Source organism: Helianthus annuus, chromosome 7 (assembly GCF_002127325.2).
Source record: "Helianthus annuus cultivar XRQ/B chromosome 7, HanXRQr2.0-SUNRISE, whole genome shotgun sequence".
Taxonomy (NCBI): Eukaryota; Viridiplantae; Streptophyta; class Magnoliopsida; order Asterales; family Asteraceae; genus Helianthus; species Helianthus annuus.
Window position 1 is genome coordinate 55643383 of NC_035439.2, and position 21226 is coordinate 55664608.

The 21226-nt window shown below is 41.0% G+C and overlaps 1 pseudogene; it reads left to right on the forward strand.

Moving 5' to 3' along the window:
- Positions 1-21226, forward strand: part of LOC110900691 — a 115161-nt pseudogene that overhangs the window by 21781 nt on the left and 72154 nt on the right.

Consider the following 21226-nt stretch of genomic DNA (forward strand, 5'->3'; position numbering starts at 1 on the left):
GTTTCGAGGCACGGGGTGCCCACATCCATCATTTCGGATCGAGATGCACGATTCACGTCAGAACTATGGCAAGCGATGCATAAATCTTTCGGCTCACGATTAGACATGAGCACAGCATATCATCCTCAGACGGATGGGCAGTCTGAGCGAACGATTCAAACTCTTGAAGACATGCTTCGGGCATGCGTTATCGATTTCGGCAACGGCTGGGAAAAGCACCTCCCTTTGGTGGAGTTTTCTTACAATAACAGTTATCACACCAGCATACAAGCCGCTCCATTCGAGGCATTGTACGGGCGTAAATGCCGGTCACCTCTCTGTTGGGAAGAGGTGGGGGATAGTCAGATTACGGGTCCGGAGATTGTAGTGGACGCCACAGAAAAGATCGCACAGATGCGACAACGCATGGCGGCAGCACGCGACCGTCAGAAAGCCTACGCGGATAAGCGTAGAAAGCCATTGGAATTTCAGGTCGGGGACCGGGTTTTATTAAAAGTTTCACCCTGGAAGGGTGTGGTACGTTTTGGCAAACGGGGCAAACTAAATCCGCGGTACGTCGGACCATTCGAAATCATAGAAAAGATTGGCAAGGTGGCCTACAAGTTGAACCTACCAGCTGAACTCGGGGCAGTTCACAATGTCTTTCATGTGTCGAACCTAAAGAAGTGCCTATCAGATGAAACCCTCATCATTCCTTTTAAGGAACTCACTATCGACGAGCGGTTGCAGTTCGTCGAGGAACCAGTAGAAATCACGGACCGGGATGTGAAGGTCCTCAAAAGCAAGAGAATCCCTCTTGTTCGAGTACGTTGGAACTCCAAACGTGGCCCAGAGTACACCTGGGAACGCGAAGACAGGATGACAGAAAAGTACCCCCAGTTATTCAGAACCAATGCAACCACTGCTGAGGCTGAAGCTACTACTTCGGAATTTCGGGACGAAATTACAGATCAACGGGGGGAGGATGTGACACCCCAGGAAAACCAGTGAACGTTATAACTTACCTAGCTTCCTCAGTGAGTGCATACCAAATTTCGGGACGAAATTTCTAATTAGTTGGGGATAATGTGACAACTCGAACTTTAGACTTACTTTGTGTAACGACACGTGTTTATGAGAACGTTATTAATTGAATAACTATGTGATTATGTTATTATGTGCATGGTGCTATATGTTATGTGATTGTATTTATGTATGTTAAACGAGCCCAAACCGCACAACTTGATCCGATCGCACAACACTATACTCGAGCGCACAAGTCATTTGGGCCACACCTTGTACGCGGACCCATTAGGCAGCCGAGTTGGGCTCGGCCCACTCCCCACTCGCAAACACAAAACCAAGTGTAGGGATTTGATTTCATTGTTTTGCAAAACACATTAACACACACAAACCCTACTTGCTCTCTATCTCTCTCTCTCTCGTTTTGCTTGGAAACCCGACGGCACTCATTCAACCGATTCCTACATCTCGGTTAGTGTTTGTATTGTTTTGCTTATTGTATGATTACATGCTTAGACTTGAATGATTAGGGTTGATGATTTGATGAACTATATGATCTACGTATGTATGTTCTTGTAAATTGGCTATCATGAATTGATTTTATGTGATGATGATGTTATGATCTTAACGTAGAATCGAATGTATGAATATATATTCGGCTGTGATGTAATTACGTGTTAATCGGCTCACATGTATGGTTAATGTTCACAAGAATCGGATGGTATGATATAAATCAAATGGTAATCGTTGATGCATGAAAAACCAGTCGATGTGCTATATGTTCCGGGTTGAATGTGATGATGCATGTTCATGTAAATTGTTATGTTTTTAAGTGATGTTCATGTATGTTCCGGCTAGGGTTCATAAGGATTTGAGGATAAAAACCCATTTGATCGATAATATGTTGTATGATTTGTTGGAAACTGTTAATTGATTTGATAAACATGGAAACCAATTATGTTAATTGATTTGTGTAAATGCCTGTAACCGATCTGCATGAAATCAGGAAGATGGTTACGAGTTGATAGACTTAGCATGGTTGCGAGTCCAGTTGCGACTCGGAACCTCACACACAGCAGCACAACACGAGACCGAGGTTGCGAGTCTGGATTGCGACTCGAGACCACAGCAGCACGAGCCGCAACCACGGTTGCGAGTCTTGTTGCGACTCGTAACTGGACCATGACGAGCCGAAACCACAGTTGCGACTCGTAACCCCCTGTTGCGACTCGAGATCGCCGGTTGCGACTCGAGACCAGTTGTGCACGTACACTGTTTTGGGCCTACACTGTCACGGGCCCAATCAATTGGGCCAAATAATTAGACTTATGCAATTGACTGTTTAATGTATTGGGCCATAAGTATATTCGGTTGGACTGCTATATCGTTGGGCCGGGTACTATTGGGCTTATTCTAATCGTGCATGTAAATGTGTTGTGATTGTCACTTGTATTGCTTAACTGTCAAACGTTGCCATGATTTATATGTGAAAGTAACGTGTTATATTATGTGATGCATACATGTACTACCTTAGTCAAAACCTGACTTGAATAATAACCATGATAGGACGTGGTTGACCATTTACTAGCTTACCTGTACTCTTTGTGTATCTGCCGAGCAATCCAAGGTGAGTTCACACAGCCAAGGCATGGGATTCCCGGGTGGGAATTGGGTTGGAATGATTTGATATGGAATGATTTCTCGTACTTACGCAATCACTAGACTATAGGCCATCGTCCTCAGGATAGTCAGGACACGTTACGTAAATCCTGCGTAACCCAGTAATTGCCAATTGTCTCCCGGGTCGGGAGGACACGTTACGTAAATCCTGCGTAACCCAATACCTTCTACTGTCTTCCGGGTCGGAAGGACACGCTGCATAAATCCTGCGCAGCCCCCACACGTACCACTGTCCTCGGGGAAGGGCACGTCACGTAAATCCTGCGTGACCCTGTACGTATTCCTGTTCTCGGTTTAAGAAGAACACATGGTTGGAAATAGTCTAGTAAGTACCATAATGGGAAGCCCCGTTATAAAGGATAAACGTGAGAATCCCTCACCAATAGAATATTCTTGCTTGGGAAGCCTTATTAGATGAACTTACGCATGATTATTACGAACTTACTTTCTGTGAACTCGCTCAACTAGTTGTTGACTTTTTGCTGCATGCCTTGCAGGACCTTAGGTACATTATGGAGCTTGCACAGGGAGGAGCAGGACGTTGTGGGATTCGGATCATGAACGATAATTGAACTGATAACTATTTTGAGTTTACATTACTATGCTTCCGCTACTTAAAAAATGTTTGGTTTTGAAACATCAATCATGTCATGATGAACTACCTTAATTACTTTTATTATTATTAAATGCTATGTTTGATATGATTGATGGCATGATCCTGGTCATGTCACGCCTCCAAGCGGTGGTACTCCGCGGGTGGATTTTGGGGGTGTGACAGTATCCAAACGTGGCCCAGAGTTTACTTGGGAACGTGAGGACCAAATGAAGGCGAAATATCCGCAATTGTTCTCACAAGTTTCCTCTAGTTAAAATTTCGGGACGAAATTTCCTAAAGTAGGGGAGACTGTGACAACTGTGCTCTTTAATCGATAAACAATGCAAAACAATGTTAGTTATCAATAAACCAATGTGCTTTGGTGTTATTATATGTGTTTTATGTGTTTGATGATTTTACAATTCGATCCAATTCGATTTCAAGCTTTAAATCGCTTTCTGGAAAGTTATACGCAAACTGGTGCGTGAACGCAATCAGTTAAACGCGACAAACACTCCGGAACATCATCATAGACTTAACATACCTTAAATAACCTTTATATAACTTAGAAATAAGTTTTAAAGGCTTTGGTATGGCAAAAACAAGTTTATTCGCTCTCAGGGACTATTTGCGTCAACTTGCAAAAGTCTACCGATTCGTAGGGTAACGAAAAGTCCAGAACGTGATCATAAGTTAAACATACCATATATAACCTAAACATGGCTTAGAAATAAGCGTTGATAGGTTCGGTGTGCGAAAACATGCTTACGTGATCTTACAGGGACTAAAAGTGTCAAAAACGGCGTAAGTTTGCATTTTCGCGCATATCTTACATTCTGGACACATCTGGACATCCAAAATTTTTGTACACACTAAAATATTTTTATTTTAGTGATTCGGATGCGAAAACGCCATTCGTCGCGCATTTTGGATCGTACACGCGTCCGTTCGAGTTTCGTCGTAAATAACCGAACAACGTGACCGTACAACCAAACGAACCGACATCCGAGATGTTTTTGAGCATATTTTAGGTCCCCTACACTTTAACGACCTTGTGGAGCCTTGAAAATGGCTTAACGGAGGTTAAAAACGTCGAAAACAAGCTTAAACACGTGCAGGGACCATTTCTGTCATTTTTGAAACTTTGTTGAATCTGACACATGGTAGCGTAGCGCGACCACCTCCTGCCTATGCCGTCGCGCTACGCGACGATCACGTCTGGGCAGAAAGTTTGTTTTCAGCATCAGTTTGTAAATTCAAGGGCCAATCTTGCAATTTCTTTGTGTGGTAGCCAAGTTACCACCTCTCCAAGGCTTTGCACCTGCTCCTAACACTTGTATGGTTGTGATTCATTGCTTAATGGCTAAACAAACCACTTGTCATGATCTTGTTGATCACCAACAAGTATAAATAGTTGGCCAAACTCCTCAATTCTTTGCTCATTCCTCTCATTTCTCATCTCTTATCTGATTTGGGAGCTTTCTAATCTGCTTGCAACTTTATTCTTTGTAGAAAAGATAGCTAGGACCCTTTGTAAGTCTTCTTTCATGCTTGTTCTTTATGTTTAAGCAGAAAGTCAAACAGTTTGGCCAACAGTTTGACTTTCGGTTTTGACCATCAATTGGTCAAGTCAAAGTTCAATTGAACTTTGAAACGTGATTGTAATCACGATAGTTATAATCCTTCGCGGTTATAGCTGCTGATTACCACGTTAGCTAGTTGTAGTGTCGAGTCAAAGTTTCGGTCAAAATGCGTTTTAGCACGCATTTTGCCTCGGAACTACTTTAGGGTATCAAAACACTTTGTTTTGATACCAAATCAGTAGGTTAGACATGCTTTGACGTGTCTAAAACGACACTATTAGTTTGTGCTTGTTTAGGGTCGTAAGGTAAGCGGTCTAAACAACCGCTTATACTTCCGAACCCGACCCGTTTGGTCGATCTTTAGGGTCCGACCAAGCACACTTAGTGATCATAGTTACATAGGTAATAACCATTGAGGTTATACCTTATGATCACATAGGATTGGTTAGTCATATGCTTGTTAGCTTGTATGCCCATAGGAAATGACCAAAATGCCCTTTTGAAGCATAAATCCGTATTTTGACTATGTGAACATAATTTCGAAATATAACCTGATTTAGTAACATGTTTAGGGATTATTGGGCATGTAAGACTTGGCATAGCGCATAGTTAACCATCCGAACATAGTTTTACGCTAATGACGCCTTATAGTGACTTATGGTTACCATAATGTGTCGAAACGGGTCAAAAGCACTTAGGTAGGCTTTCTAATCAGAATGTTGGGACTATTAAATCATACCATATGAGTTCAATTACTCATTTGATTTATAGAACCTCATTCTATCCTATCTCCCGATTTAGGAGCCGATTTATTAACATAGTTACTATACTAGGTGCCGGTTGATTCCGTGACCCTTGGATCTTAAATTGGTCTTATTCTCAAGACTAATTAGCAATCCCAAGTGAGTACATAGTTCCCCTATTTTACTGTTTTCAATTGTTTTGGGGTGAATCATATGTACAAAACGATTTTCAAGGTTTAAACGATGATTTCAAAAACGATTAAGATGGTTTATACAAAATTAATAACGATTTCAATAAGGTGAACAAGACTTGTTGGTTGTATTTACATAACAAATGACATTCATTAGCTCTGATCAAGCCGACCAGTATTAGGTTATGGTACCATAGGATCTGACAAATCACGTTATCAGACTACACCCATGGTTATGTGTGGGGGTTATGTAGGTAACGACCAAACCTGATGATTGTTAACTTACCCTTTGGTGGTTTGTTAATACGAAACGAGAAACAAGTTAAATGAGTCACGAAGGTTTGAATGCTGTTAACGAGACGACCAAAAGTATTTTTCACTATTAAAACGAATACGATTTTGGGTCGAGTTAAACGATTTGAAACGAGATACACGATTTGAAACGAGATAAACGAATTAAACGATTGGCTTTGGGTAGTGATTAAATAATGGGATGGGTGTAGTATGATAGAATCATGGTAGATACGCCGCTGGTACTTCTTATATATAAGTGATTCTATCATATTACATTGCGTGTCATTATTTAGTGCACTTGGGAAAACGATTTGAAACGATATCACACAACGAGGTTTTCGAAACGATATAAACCATATGAGTTTTATTAACGAGTTTTTACGAGATGTTTACAAGTTGTTATACTAAAACAAATATTTTTGAGTTAAGAGTCATGGCTACGAGATTTTATAAACTATAACCAATTTGATTTGTGTTGGTTATTTATGTTGCAATACACTTTTCAAAACAAGGTTTGTATTTTGACTCTTGTAGTCTAACGAGATACTACAACATATAAACGAGCCATGAATCCGATACTCCCATAAAACCTATGTACTCGCCAGCATTTCTTTGCTGACTTTATATTTTTACATATGTTTCAGGTGGTATTGCTTGATGTTGCTTGCTAGGAAGCGAGTTCACTTAGGATCTGGACAAGGCCTTAGTGACTTAAAAACAATTATAAACAATATGTAGTTTGTTTGTTTGGTTTAATGACAATGAACATTTCCTAATATTTCAATAAAACAAAACTTTTAACTACCATGGTTGTGGAACAATAATTCTGTCGCCTCACTCCCCGGCGTTTCCGCCGCGGTTTGTTGTTTTAACGCGGCCGGGGTGTGACATAGGTACATTCACAATGATATTCATGTTCGTCTTGTCTATTCATCAAAAAAACTTTTCTTTTTATGTTTCTAAATATTTTCAGCCCCTGCATGCTCGAATGCCAGCATAGCAATATTCTGTCGGTCTCCAGTTGCATTAGTCAACCACCTGCAAAGCATCCCATCAAATTCAACTGACAACTGTCCACCTCAACCATGCCCACCACCTAACTTTGAATATGCACCGGGATCACCTACACCATGCTTCTGTGCTGCACCATTGCTTATCGGTTACCGGTTAAAAAGCCCTGGATTTTCAGAGTTTCTTGCATATTTTTTACCCATTTGATGTTTACTTAACCTCTAGTTTAAAAATAAATCAGTTTCAACTTGATTTTACATATGAATGGCACAGGGGTCCTCGATTACAAATGTATTTGAAGATCTTTCCTGTGTGGTATGCTAGAAACAATTCTAATGTTTTTAATAGGAGCGAAGTCCTTCGGATTAGAAGCTTGTTCACACAATGGCAGATTCCAGATATATTAGAAGATAGGATATAAGCTAGATATAAGGCATCGGTTTATATTTATATGCTAGATTGTTATTATTATTATTATTATAATTATTATTATTATTATTATTATTATTATTATTATTATTATTATTATTATTATTATTATGTTAGTTTAGTTTAGTGGCGGTTATGATATTATCCGACCATGTATATATGTAATATTAGGATGAACATTATCATTTACCAATTCAAATAGAAGAACACATTCATCCCTATTCTCTCAAAACCCTAATACTCGATCACAGATTATAGATTCAATAAAGTGGTATCAGAGCCACAACGATCCAAAGTTTTCCTTTTCACAGATCTTATTCAACAAAGAAGATTCAACGTCATAATCTTAAAACGCAACAAATTCAATCATGACCACGGTGAACGGAGGATTTCAAACACAAATTCCAAAACTACAGGGGCAAAACTATTATCACTGGCACATTCAAATGAAGGTACTACTGGAACCACAAGATCTGTTGACGATTATTGAAGAAGGTTATAATGATCTTCCAAGTTAAGCGTCTGAAAATGATCGAAATGCCCATAAAGAAAAAGTAAAAAAGGACAAGAAGGCATTACATATTATTTTCCAAGTGGTAAAGGAGATTGTCTTCGAACGAATCGCAACATACAGAATTTCTAAAGAAGCGTGGGATGTCTTGCATAAAGCATACAGAGGAGAACACAGAGTGAAAACAGTAAAACTTCAAACCCTAAGATGTGAGTTTGATGCACTAAGAATGAAGGAAAACGAAACAATAGAAGAATACGTGAATAGAACAACGATTATAGTGAATCAATTACGTTTAAACGAAGAAAATATCACACAACAACGAATTGTAGAGAAGATTCTTAGAAGTTTAACACGGAATTACGAATCAGTTGTGGTTACAATAGAAGAATCAAAGGATTTAACCACAATTTCCACGAAAGAGTTGTTCGGTATTTTACAATCACATGAATTAAGATTAAAACAATATAATGATAATCCAATGGAGCAAGCATTTCAAATGCAAAGCAACAATTCAGATCGGTCAAGACAGAACATATATGAATATGCCGGTAGAGGACAAGGTAGAGGAAGAGGAAGATCATATGGGCAGATTCGGTGTTATAACTGCCAGAAATTAGGACATACAACACATTTTTGCCAACGAAAAGATGAGAGTGATAGAAATGGGAATGCTCTTTTACACGAAGAGGAAACCGAAGAAAGAAGTGATGATACGATGTTTATGATATTCAACGTAGAGGAAGTAACGAAGGATGATTGTTGGTATTTAGACAGTGGATGCAGCAATCACATGACAGGAAACAAGAACTTATTCATTACACTGAATGAATCAGAACGAAAGGAAGTAAGAACCGGAGATAATAAGTAACTAGGGATTTGTTTGATATGGGGTAATGGAATGGATGAAGGAATGGAATGGATGAGGTAATGGAATGGACGAGGGAATGCAATGGATCATTACCATTCCATGTCTTGTTTGGTTACCATGTGAATGGAATGGAATGAATTAGTATTGTGTATTGCTCGGTAGGAAAGAAAAACGGAGTAATAAAATTAGCGGTGAGTGGTGGTGGTGGTCGGTGGTAGTCATTGTGGGTGGTTATAGGTGGTGGTGGTGTGTGTCGGCGGCGGCGATGGGTGGTGGTGGTGGCGGCGAGTGGCGGTGCGGCGGTGACGACGAGTGGTTGTGGCGACAAGGTGGCCGTTGGTGGTGGATGGCAGCAAAGGTGGCGGTTGGTGGCGGCGGCGGCGGTTGGTGGTGGCGGTGGCGGTGGTGGCGTCAATGATGGTGGTGGGTGGCGGCGGCGAGTGGCGTTGGCAGTTGGTCACAGCTGTGGGTGATAACGGTGGCGAGTGGGTGACGGCGGCGGCGGTGGCTGTCGAGGTGAGGTGATGGCAGGTGGTGGCAATGGCGTCGGTGGTAGGTGGTGGTGGTGGTGGGTTGTGGCGAAGGTCGTGGATTGTGGTGTTGTTGATGAATGGTGCAAGAGGGGATGGAATGGAAAAAAAACATGGGGGGTGGAAGGAATGATTTTGAGGGAATGGAATGATTTTTGGAATGGGTAATTCCATTCCATTGACCAACCAAACACTCTTTTCTTCATTCCCTCGTAATCACTCATTCCATTCCACCTCTCATTCCTGCATACCAAACACTACCTAGAAGTATTAGGATGTGGTGATGTATCAATTAAAGTGAAGGGAGTAGAAAAGAAAGTTCCAAACGTATGCTATGTTGAAGGCTTAAAACACAATTTGTTAAGTGTGGGACAATTAGTTAAAAAGGATATGAAGTGAATTTTCCCAATCAGGAATGCATGATCAAAGATTCTACTGGTGCATGCATTGGTTTGGTTAAGATGACAGGAAACAAAATGTTTCCACTTAATCCTAATCATGATGTAACACCTCGAGTCTGTAACATAATGACACAAGACGTGTTTGCTCTATGGCATAGAAGATATGGTCATCTAAACTTCGACACTTTGCACAACATGGGAACTTATGAAATCGTAAAGGCTTACTAAAGATTCCTAAGGCAACTAACAGTATTTGTGAAGGTTGTTTGTTTGGGAAGCATGCAAGAAAATCATTTCCAAAACAAGCAACATGGCATGCTGAGAAACCACTTCAACTCATTCACTCGGATATATGTGGACCAATGAGAACATCATCGATTGGAGGGTGTAAATACTTTATTACCTTCATAGATGATTTCTCAAGGACGACTTGGGTTTATTTTCTGAAGTTGAAGTCGGATGCACAAAATTACTTCAACATTTTTAAAAAATTTGCAGAAAATCAAGTCGATTATAAAGTAAAAACCATCCGTACAGATAGAGGCTGAGAATATTGCAGCCACGAGTTTCAAAATTACCTAAAAGAAAATGGGTTTCATCATCAACTCACCACGAGTTATACCCCACAACAGAACGGGGTAGCCGAACGAAAGAATAGAACACTCATGGAACTAAGTAGAAGCATGCTAAAGATGAAGAATATGTCATATTCATATTGGGCAGAGGCTGTGGCATGTGCCACATATTTGATAAATAGAGCAGTTACCAAAAGTGTACTGAGTGTTACCCCACAGGAAGCATGGAGTGGAAGAAAACCAAGTGTCGGACATTTGAAAGTGTTTGGGTGTGTTGCTTATGCACATGTTCCAAAGCAACACCATGGTAAACTGGATGATAAAGCGGAAAAGACATTATTCATCAGTTACAGTGAGAATAGCAAAGCATACAAGTTGTATAACCCAATGACAGGTAAAACAATCATTAGTAGAGACGTAGTATTTGACAAAGAACAAGAATGGAATGAAGGCACCACTAATGAAGGAACCTCATGCATTGAATTGCATAACTCAGAAGAAGAAGTTCAACAACCAGACACTGCTGTATCAGATGTGGATGAGGAATCGGGAGCGAATAATCAAGATGAAAATCACTCAAGTGACGGAGAGACAGAGAATCCAAGTAACCATCATGAAGAAGCAGATTCATCCTCTTCCTCAGAGAATGAAGAGCTGAGAACACAAAAGGTTACAGATGTCTATCAAGATACTCAACCATTTACCAAAGCTCGGGTTGATGAACTGTACGAAAGAGGACAAACTGGACCGAATGATGTTGCAGATTTCGTTCTCTATGCTGATGCTGATCCTATATCGTATAATGAAGCATTTAAAGATATTAAATGGAGAGAAGCTATGGATAGAGAGATACAATCGATACATAAAAATGGAACTTGGGAACTAGTGGATCCTCCAAAGGGTTAAAAACCCATCGGTGTGAAATGGATATATCAGACGAAGTATGATGAACACGGTAACGTAAGTAAGTATAAGGCTCGGTTAGTGGCTAAAGGATACAACCAAAAATATGGGATTGACTACCAAGACGTCTTTGCTCCCGTAATAAGATTCGACACCGTCAGACTTGTTCTAGCACTGGCTGCATAATATGGATGGCACTTACATCAAATGGATGTGAAGAAGACTTTCTTAAACGGAAACTTAAAAGAACAAGTATACACCGAATAACTGGAAGGTTATATTAAAAGGGAGAAGAAAAAAAGGTATGTCATTTAAAAAAGGCCCTCTACGGCTTAAAACAGGCTCCAAGGGCCTGGTATAACCGGATTGATGAATACTTCAGGACACATGGATTCAAAAAATGTGTATATGGACACACTTTGTTCACTAAAATTTCTATACTCTCAAGAATAGTAGTTTGCTTATATGTGGATGATCTTATTTTAGCAAGTGATTCACTAGACATGATAGAGCAACTGAAGGATTCAATGAAAAGTGAGTTCCAAATGACAGATCTGGGAAATCTTCATTATTTTCTGGGCATGGAAGTGAACTATGATAATGGAAATATTATACTATCACAACAAAAGTATGCAAAGAATCTGTTAGATAAATTCAAGATGGAGAGTTGTCATGCAATCTCAACTCCAATGGAGTATGGACTCAAATTATCCAAAGAGGACCCCGAGGATGAAGTGGACCAGAATATATACAGAAGTTTGGTTGGATGTCTCATGTATTTAACCAACACTAGGCCAGATATATTGTTTGCTGTCAACAAAATTAGTCAGTTCGAGGAAAGGCCAAAGAAAAGTCATCGGAAAGCAGGGAAGAGAATACTAAGATACATTAAAGGAACAACGAATCATGGGATTGTATACTCAAAAGGTGGTAAGGGAAAGTTAGTCGGTTTTAGTGATAGTGACTATGCAGGAAGCATAGATGACATCAAAAGCACATCCCGATATGTATTTCGTCTTGGATCAGGTGCAGTAGCGTGGTAGTCTAAGAAACAAAAGGTAGTGGCGTTGTCTTTTGTGACACCCCAGGAAAACCAGTAAACGATACAACTTAACTAGCTTCCTCAGTAACTGCATGCTAAATTTCGGAACGAAATTTCTTTCAAGTTGGGGATAATGTGACAACTCGAGTTTCCAAGGTTCCATTTTTGCACTATTGCACGTTAATTGTTTAGATTGTCCGATACACGATTTGTTTGTTTCACAACCGGACACGTTGTAATATGTTAAATCGTATTGTAGTTGGTATGTTATACATGATGGGTGTTGAGTGTGTTTTATATATGGTGGTGTTAATTTATGTTTTATAAACAAAACAATAGAACCTTGGCCAATACCAACATCGCATGGCCGAAAACACCCAATGTGTTTTCGTCCACCATGTTGCCAACGAAAACAGAAGTGGGCTTGGCCCAGTAACATCATGATACTGTTTTAATTATAACCTTTACGTGAGAACTTTTGGCAAAAACCCTAAACACTTCTCTTCCCTCATCTTTGTGCGACGGCAACTGCAAGACTTCCACCTTTTCCCTTCAATCAATCTTGTGATCTATCATCACGATTAGTTGCACTGTTGTTTGAACTATGCATGATTTCGTGTTTGTATGTATACGTTAGATTTAATAACGGATGTTATATGATTATGTTATGATTCTCGATGATTAATCTGATGATATAATGTTGATTGTAAAACTGAATGGATGGATGCACATGTATATAGATCGGCTGCAATACGTATGTTTTATTGTTGAATTGAATGTTGATAATGATTCTGTTTTACATGATGTTTAGGGTAACGGCTGTATGTAACTATAGATGATGATTGATGTGAATAAATGTGACATCATAAATTAACCCTTGAAATATATGCCATGAGAGGTGATAAGACTGCCATGTGATGTAATCTCGATCATGTGTTTGTGGGGTTCGAAAATGACAGCCATGTGGTTAATATAAGGAATTGTCAGTAAGTATTGCATGATTATTAAATGTTGAAATCAAATTGAAGTGTGTGTAGTTGTCAAACCCACCAAGTTATTTGGTCCAATAATACCATTTGAACATTCAACAATTGTCGGCCATATTGATATTATAATTTATATGTAGTCTTGTTTAGCGTGATGATGATGATGAATCCGACAACTGATCATATGGCCGTTGACTATTTAGTGAATGAGTTTGATATTGGAGGTCCAATGAGAAACTTTGATTATGCATTCTTGGTCCAATGAGGTTGGGCGGTGGTTGATAGATGTCGGCCATTAGGGCATTTAGATTCTGTGACATTGTTTATTATTGCTGAAACAGTTATGGTATTCGACGAAACAAAGTCATCGGCGAAACACGTTGTTATGACGAAACCGACATGGCGAAACATATTGTGTTTCGCCGAGACCAATCATGACGAAACAAACCCGACAAATCTAGAGTGTTTCGCCGAGGGATGTAACGACGAAACGGAGGGCGTTTCGTCGAAAGGGATTCACGGCGAAACAGGGGTGTTTCACCGATTGGGTAATCTGCACAGTAACCTGGTTTAATTCTGTTAAAGTTAACTGGATTTATTAACTACTGTTAGCTGATATGCATGACTTGTATGGACTTGAATATGTGTCTTATGTTGTTGGTGATTGCTAGTCCAACACTACTGTGATTGTATATGCTTAGTGGATATAAACTGATTATGTATACGTGCGTACTCTAGGACTTGATTGATAAACTGTGAGCACATACTTTAGCATACCGAGCAAACCAAGGTGAGTTCACACTCTTACTAAGGCATGGGATTCCCGGGGTAGGGAATGGGATTGGTTGATGAATTATACTTGCATGGTTATGGGAATTACTACTAGACTAGTGATACCAGGGGAAACCCCCACTACTCTTCGCACACATGCCTGTAATGGCCGCGATACTGATACTGTTCTTCACACACATGCCTGGAATGGCCGCGATACTTATACTAATCTTCGCACACATGCCTGGAGGGCCGCGATACAAATAAAACTAGTCTACAATACATGGGAAACCCCCACTAATCTTCGCACACATGCCTGGAGGGCCGCGATGTAATTAATAACGATACATGGGTTACTAAACAAACAACGATTTATGAAACGAACATTATTACTAAACAACCCACTGTGAACTCGCTCAACTAGTTGTTGACTCTCTGTTACATGCCTTGTAGGTCGTTAGGTACACTAGGCGCTTGCACTGGGAGGCGCGGTCGTTGTGGACAAGGATCGTGAATGCTTTGTTAAACATTTATGACATTACATACTTATGATTATGTTGGGTTTACTTTTATGCTTCCGCTAAACATTGAAATTATACTTGTGTTTGGAACACCTTTCGTATTTGGTTGGTTGAATTACAATTACTTTTACTTAATACTTATATGTTCAATATGATTGGTGGCTTGATCCTGGTCAGTCACGCCTCCAAGCGGTGGTACTCCGCGTGTGGGTTTTGGGGGTGTGACAGATTGGTATCAGAGCCATTGGTTATAGAGAACTTGGTTTTAAAATGGGGAAAACATTTTTATTAAAACCAGACTATAACCAGTACAGTGCTCAACGATCCACAACGACGCTTCGCTCCACGAGCAAGACTCAACATCCTAGGTAATATGGTTTATGTTTATTGCCTACATACTAGAATTGCATAGAACTTTGCTCATGGTACCTTCAGAATGTGTATTGATTATCGTGAACTCAACAAAGTGACTGTGAAGAACCGCTATCCTCTGCCGCGTATTGACGACTTGTTCGACCAGCTTCAAGGGTCGAGCTACTACTCCAAGATTGACCTGAGGTCAGGTTACCATCAGCTGAGAGTCCGGGATGAGGACGTCTCTAAGACAGCTTTCAGAAATCGCTATGGCCACTACGAGTTACTAGTCATGCCATTCGGGCTAACGAACGCGCCTGCAGTCTTCATGGATCTTATGAACAGGGTGTGCAAGCCCTATTTAGACAAGTTTGTGATTGTATTCATCGACGACATCCTAATCTACTCCAAGAGTCAGGAGGAACACGAGCAGCATCGACGACTTATCATGGAACTTCTTCGAAAGGAGCAGCTATACGCTAAGTTTTCAAAATGCGACTTCTGGCTTCGTGAAGTTCACTTTCTAGACCATGTGGTAAACAAAGATGGAATTCACGTTGATCCATCCAAGGTAGATTCGATCAGGAACTGGCCTGCACCGCGTACACCAACGGAAATACGCCAATTCTTGGGTTTGGCGGGTTATTACAGACGGTTTATTAAAGACTTCTCCAAGATCGCACAGCCGCTTACATTACGAACAGAAAGGTGTTACCTATCGTTGGGGTGATACACAAGAAAAGACTTTTCAACACCTAAAGGATAGGCTCTGCAGCGCACCTATTCTCTCATTGCCTAAGGGCACGGATGATTTTGTGGTCTACTACGATGCGTCGATTCAGGGTCTTGGTTGTGTATTGATGCAAAGGGATAAAGTCATTGCCTACGCTTCGTGGCAACTTAAAGTTCACGAGCGGAACTACACTACACATGATTTAGAACTTGGAGCTGTTGTTTTCGCGCTTAAGATATGGCGACACTACCTGTACGGTACCAAGTGCACTATTTACACCGATCATAAGAGTCTCGAGCATATCTTCATGCAGAAGGAATTGAACATGCGACAACGACGATGGGTCGAGCTGCTGAATGATTACGAATGCGCTATTAAGTACCATCCAGGCAAAGCCAATGTTGTGGCTGACGCCCTCAGTCGGAAAGACACTACACCTAGGCGTGTACGAGCCTTGCAACTCACTATTCAGTCTAGTCTCCCTGGACAGATACGGGATGCTCAGATAGAAGCATTGAAACCAGAAAACGTTAGGGCTGAAGCCCTACGCGGCTCACGGCAACGATTAGAACAAAGGGAAGACGGCGCCTACGACGTAACAGGACGCGTTTGGGTTCCACATTATGGCAATTTACGCGAGCTGGTAATGGATGAAGCTCACAAGTCTCGCTACTCGGTACATCCAGGTTCGGACAAAATGTACCACGATCTTAGAACTACGTACTGGTGGCCTAGCATGAAGGCCCACATAGCAACTTACGTCGGCAAGTGTTTGACCTGTGCGAGGGTCAAGACGGAATAGCAGAAACCATCAGGACTACTTCAGCAACCTAGGATACCACAATGGAAATGGGAGGAAATTTCCATGGATTTTGTTACTGGCCTGCCTAGATCCCAGCGTGGGAATGATACTATTTGGGTGATCGTAGATCGACTCACAAAGTCTGCTCATTTCTTGGCTATCAAAGAAACGGATAAGTTCTCTACCTTAGCAGATGTCTACTTGAAAGAAGTTGTTTCGAGGCATGGAGTGCCAACCTCCATTATTTCGGATCGTGATGCACGATTCACTTCAGAATTGTGGCAAGCGATGCACAAATCTTTTGGCTCTCGATTAGACACGAGCACAGCTTATCACCCTCAGACGGATGGGCAGTCGGAGCGCACTATTCAAACTCTTGAAGACATGCTTCGGGCATGTGTTATCTATTTCGGCAACAGCTGGGAAAAACACCTCCCATTAGTGGAGTTTTCGTACAACAACAGTTACCATACCAGCATACAAGCCGCTCCATTCGAGGCATTATACGGACGTAAGTGCCGGTCACCTCTCTGCTGGGCAGAGGTGGGGGATAGTCAAATCACAGGTCCGGAAATGGTAGTTGATGCTACTGAACGGATTGCACAGATACGACAAGGCATGGCGGCGGCTCATGACCGTCAGAAAAGTTATGCTGATAAGCGCAGGAAACCACTCGAGTTCCAAGTTGGGGATCGATTGCTACTCAAAGTCTCACCCTGGAAGGGTGTGGTTCGTTTTGGTAAACGGGGCAAGCTCAATCCGCGGTATGTTGGACCGTTCGAAATCATTGAAAGAATAGGCAAAGTGGCCTACAAACTGAACCTACCAGCAGAACTCGGTGCAGTTCACAACGTTTTCCACGTGTCGAATCTGAAGAAGTGTCTGTCTGATGAGACCCTCATAGTTCCTTTGAAGGAACTCACTATCGATGAGCAGCTACATTTCGTCGAGGAACCTGTTGAAATCACGGACCGGGATGTTAAGGTCCTCAAGAACACTAGAATACCTCTCGTTCGAGTTCGTTGGAACTCCCGTCATGGCCCAGAGTACACCTGGGAACGAGAAGACCAAATGGAACTCAAGTATCCCCAGTTATTCCAGAACAATGCAACTACTACTGAGGCTGAAGCTACTACCAAATTTCGGGACGAAATTCCAAATCAACGGGGGGGTGACACCCCAGGAAAACCAGTAAACGATACAACTTAACTAGCTTCCTCAGTAACCGCATGCTAAATTTCGGAACGAAATTTCTTTCAAGTTGGGGATAATGTGACAACTCGAGTTTCCAAGGTTCCATTTTCGCACTATTGCACGTTAATTGTTTAGATTGTCCGATACACGATTTGTTTGTTTCACAACCAGACACGTTGTAATATGTTAAATCGTATTGTAGTTGGTATGTTATACATGATGGATGTTGAGTGTGTTTTATATATGGTGGTGTTAATTTATGTTTTATAAACAAAACAATAGAACCTTGGCCAATACCAACATCTCATGGCCGAAAACACCCTATGTGTTTTCGTCTACCATGTTGCCAACGAAAACAGAAGTGGGCTTGGCCCAGTAACATCATGATACTGTTTTAATTATAACCTTTACGTGAGAACTTTCGGCAAAAACCCTAACCACTTCTCTTCCCTCATCTTTGTGCGACGGCAACTGCAAGACTTCCACCTTTTCCCTTCAATCAATCTTGTGATCTATCATCACGGTTAGTTGCACTGTTGTTTGAACTATGCATGATTTCGTGTTTGTATGTATACGTTAGATTGAATAACGGACGTTATATGATTATGTTATGATTCTCGATGATTAATCTGATGATATAATGCTGATTGTAAAACTGAATGGATGGATGCACATGTATATAGATCGGCTGCAATACGTATGTTTTATTGTTGAATTGAATGTTGATAATGATTCTGTTTTACATGATGTTTAGGGTAACGGCTGTATGTAACTATAGATGATGATTGATGTGAATAAATGTGACATCATAAATTAACCCTTGAATATATGCCATGAGAGGTGATAAGACTGCCATGTGATGTAATCTCGATCATGTGTTTGTGGGGTTCGAAAATGACAGCCATGTGGTTAATATAAGGAATTGTCAGTAAGTATTGCATGATTATTAAATGTTGAAATCAAATTGAAGTGTGTGTAGTTGTCAAACCCACCAAGTTATTTGGTCCAATAATACCATTTGAACATTCAACAATTGTCGGCCATATTGATATTATAATTTATATGTAGTCTTGTTTAGCGTGATGATGATGATGAATCCGACAACTGATCATATGGCCGTTGACTATTTAGTGAATGAGTTTGATATTGGAGGTCCAATGAGAAACTTTGATTATGCATTCTTGGTCCAATGAGGTTGGGCGGTGGTTGATAGATGTCGGCCATTAGGGCATTTAGATTCTATGACATTGTTTATTATTGCTGAAACAGTTATGGTATTCGACGAAACAAAGTCATCGGCGAAACACGTTGTTATGACAAAACCGACATGGCGAAACATATTGTGTTTCGCCGAGACCAATCATGACGAAACAAACCCGACAAATCTAGAGTGTTTCACCGAGGGATGTAATGACGAAACGGAGGGCGTTTCGTCGAAAGGGATTCACGGCGAAACAGGGGTGTTTCACCGATTGGGTAATCTGCACAGTAACCTGGTTTAATTCTGTTAAAGTTAACTGGATTTATTAACTACTGTTAGCTGATATGCATGACTTGTATGGACTTGAATATGTGTCTTATGTTGTTGGTGATTGCTAGTCCAACACTACTGTGATTGTATATGCTTAGTGGATATAAACTGATTATGTATACGTGCGTACTCTAGGACTTGATTGATAAACTGTGAGCACATACTTCAGCATACCGAGCAAACCAAGGTGAGTTCACACTCTTACTAAGGCATGGGATTCCCGGGGTAGGGAATGGGATTGGTTGATGAATTGTACTTGCATGGTTATGGGAATTACTACTAGACTAGTGATACCTGGGGAAACCCCCACTACTCTTCGCACACATGCCTGTAATGGCCGCGATACTGATACTGTTCTTCGCACACATGCCTGGAATGGCCACGATACTTATACTAATCTTCGCACACATGCCTAGAGGGCCGCGATACAAATAAAACTAGTCTACAATACATGGGAAACCCCCACTAATCTTCGCACACATGCCTGGAGGGCCGCGATGTAATTAATAACGATACATGGGTTACTAAACAAACAACGATTTATGAAACGAACATTATTACTAAACAACCCACTGTGAACTCGCTCAACTAGTTGTTGACTCTCTGTTACATGCCTTGTAGGTCGTTAGGTACACTAGGCGCTTGCACTGGGAGGCGCGGTCGTTGTGGACAAGGATCGTGAATGCTTTGTTAAACATTTATGACATTATATACTTATGATTATGTTGGGTTTACTTTTATGCTTCCGCTGAACATTGAAATTATACTTGTGGAATATGATTGGTGGCTTGATCCTGGTCAGTCACGCCTCCAAGCGGCGGTACTCCGCATATGGATTTTGGGGGTGTGACAGATTGGTATCAGAGCCATTGGTTATAGAGAACTTGGTTTTAAAATGGGGAAAACATTTTTACTAAAACCAGACTATAACCAGTACAGTGCTCAACGATCCACAACGACGCTTCGCTCCACGTGCAAGACTCAACATCCTAGGTAATATGGTTTATGTTTATTGCCTACATACTAGAATTGCATAGAACTTTGCTCATGGTACCTTCAGAATGTGTATTGATTACCGTGAACTCAACAAAGTGACTGTGAAGAACCGCTATCCTCTGCCGCGTATTGACGACTTGTTCGACCAGCTTCAAGGGTCGAGCTACTACTCCAAGATTGACCTGAGGTCAGGTTACCATCAGCTGAGAGTCCGGGATGAGGACGTCTCTAAGACAGCTTTCAGAAATCGCTACGGCCACTACGAGTTACTAGTCATGCCATTCGGGCTAATGAACGCGCCTGCAGTCTTCATGGATCTTATGAACAGGGTGTGCAAGCCCTATTTAGACAAGTTTGTGATTGTATTCACCAACAAACCCAACGAACAAACTTTCAACAACCAAGAAATGAGTCACAAAATTTCGCTCAACAACAAAGTGGACGAGAAAGGCTCGAAGATACTGTATCTCGCCTCGTCTCCGACACTGATAAGAAAAACTCGGAAAGATTTCTACAATTAGAATCAAATTTTAGAAATCAACAAGCTAGTATTCAAAACATAGAAAAACAATTAAATCAAATAGCTCAAAATTTTGCCGAGAGACCGCAAGGCGCATTACCTAGCAATACCGAAACGAACCCAAAAGCGCAAGTTCACCTCATCACACTACGGAACCGCACCGTAGGGCCTGCAGAAGTGCCACCACCAACGGAAGAAACTCTGCAGGAAAAGAACTCCCCTCCGGCACCAGAGCCTACCAAGGCTCCTCGAGTTCCATACCCCGGTAGGTTAATTCGTCATAAGACCAATGAGCAATTCGCAAAGTTCGAAAGTCTATTAAAACAATTGCATGTCAATATTCCTTTTATCGAAGTCCTAACCCAAATGCCCAAGTACTCTAAATTCATGAGGGACTTCCTTACACATAAAAAGAAAATTGAAAGTTTGCAATTAGTCAATTTAGGCGAAGAATGCT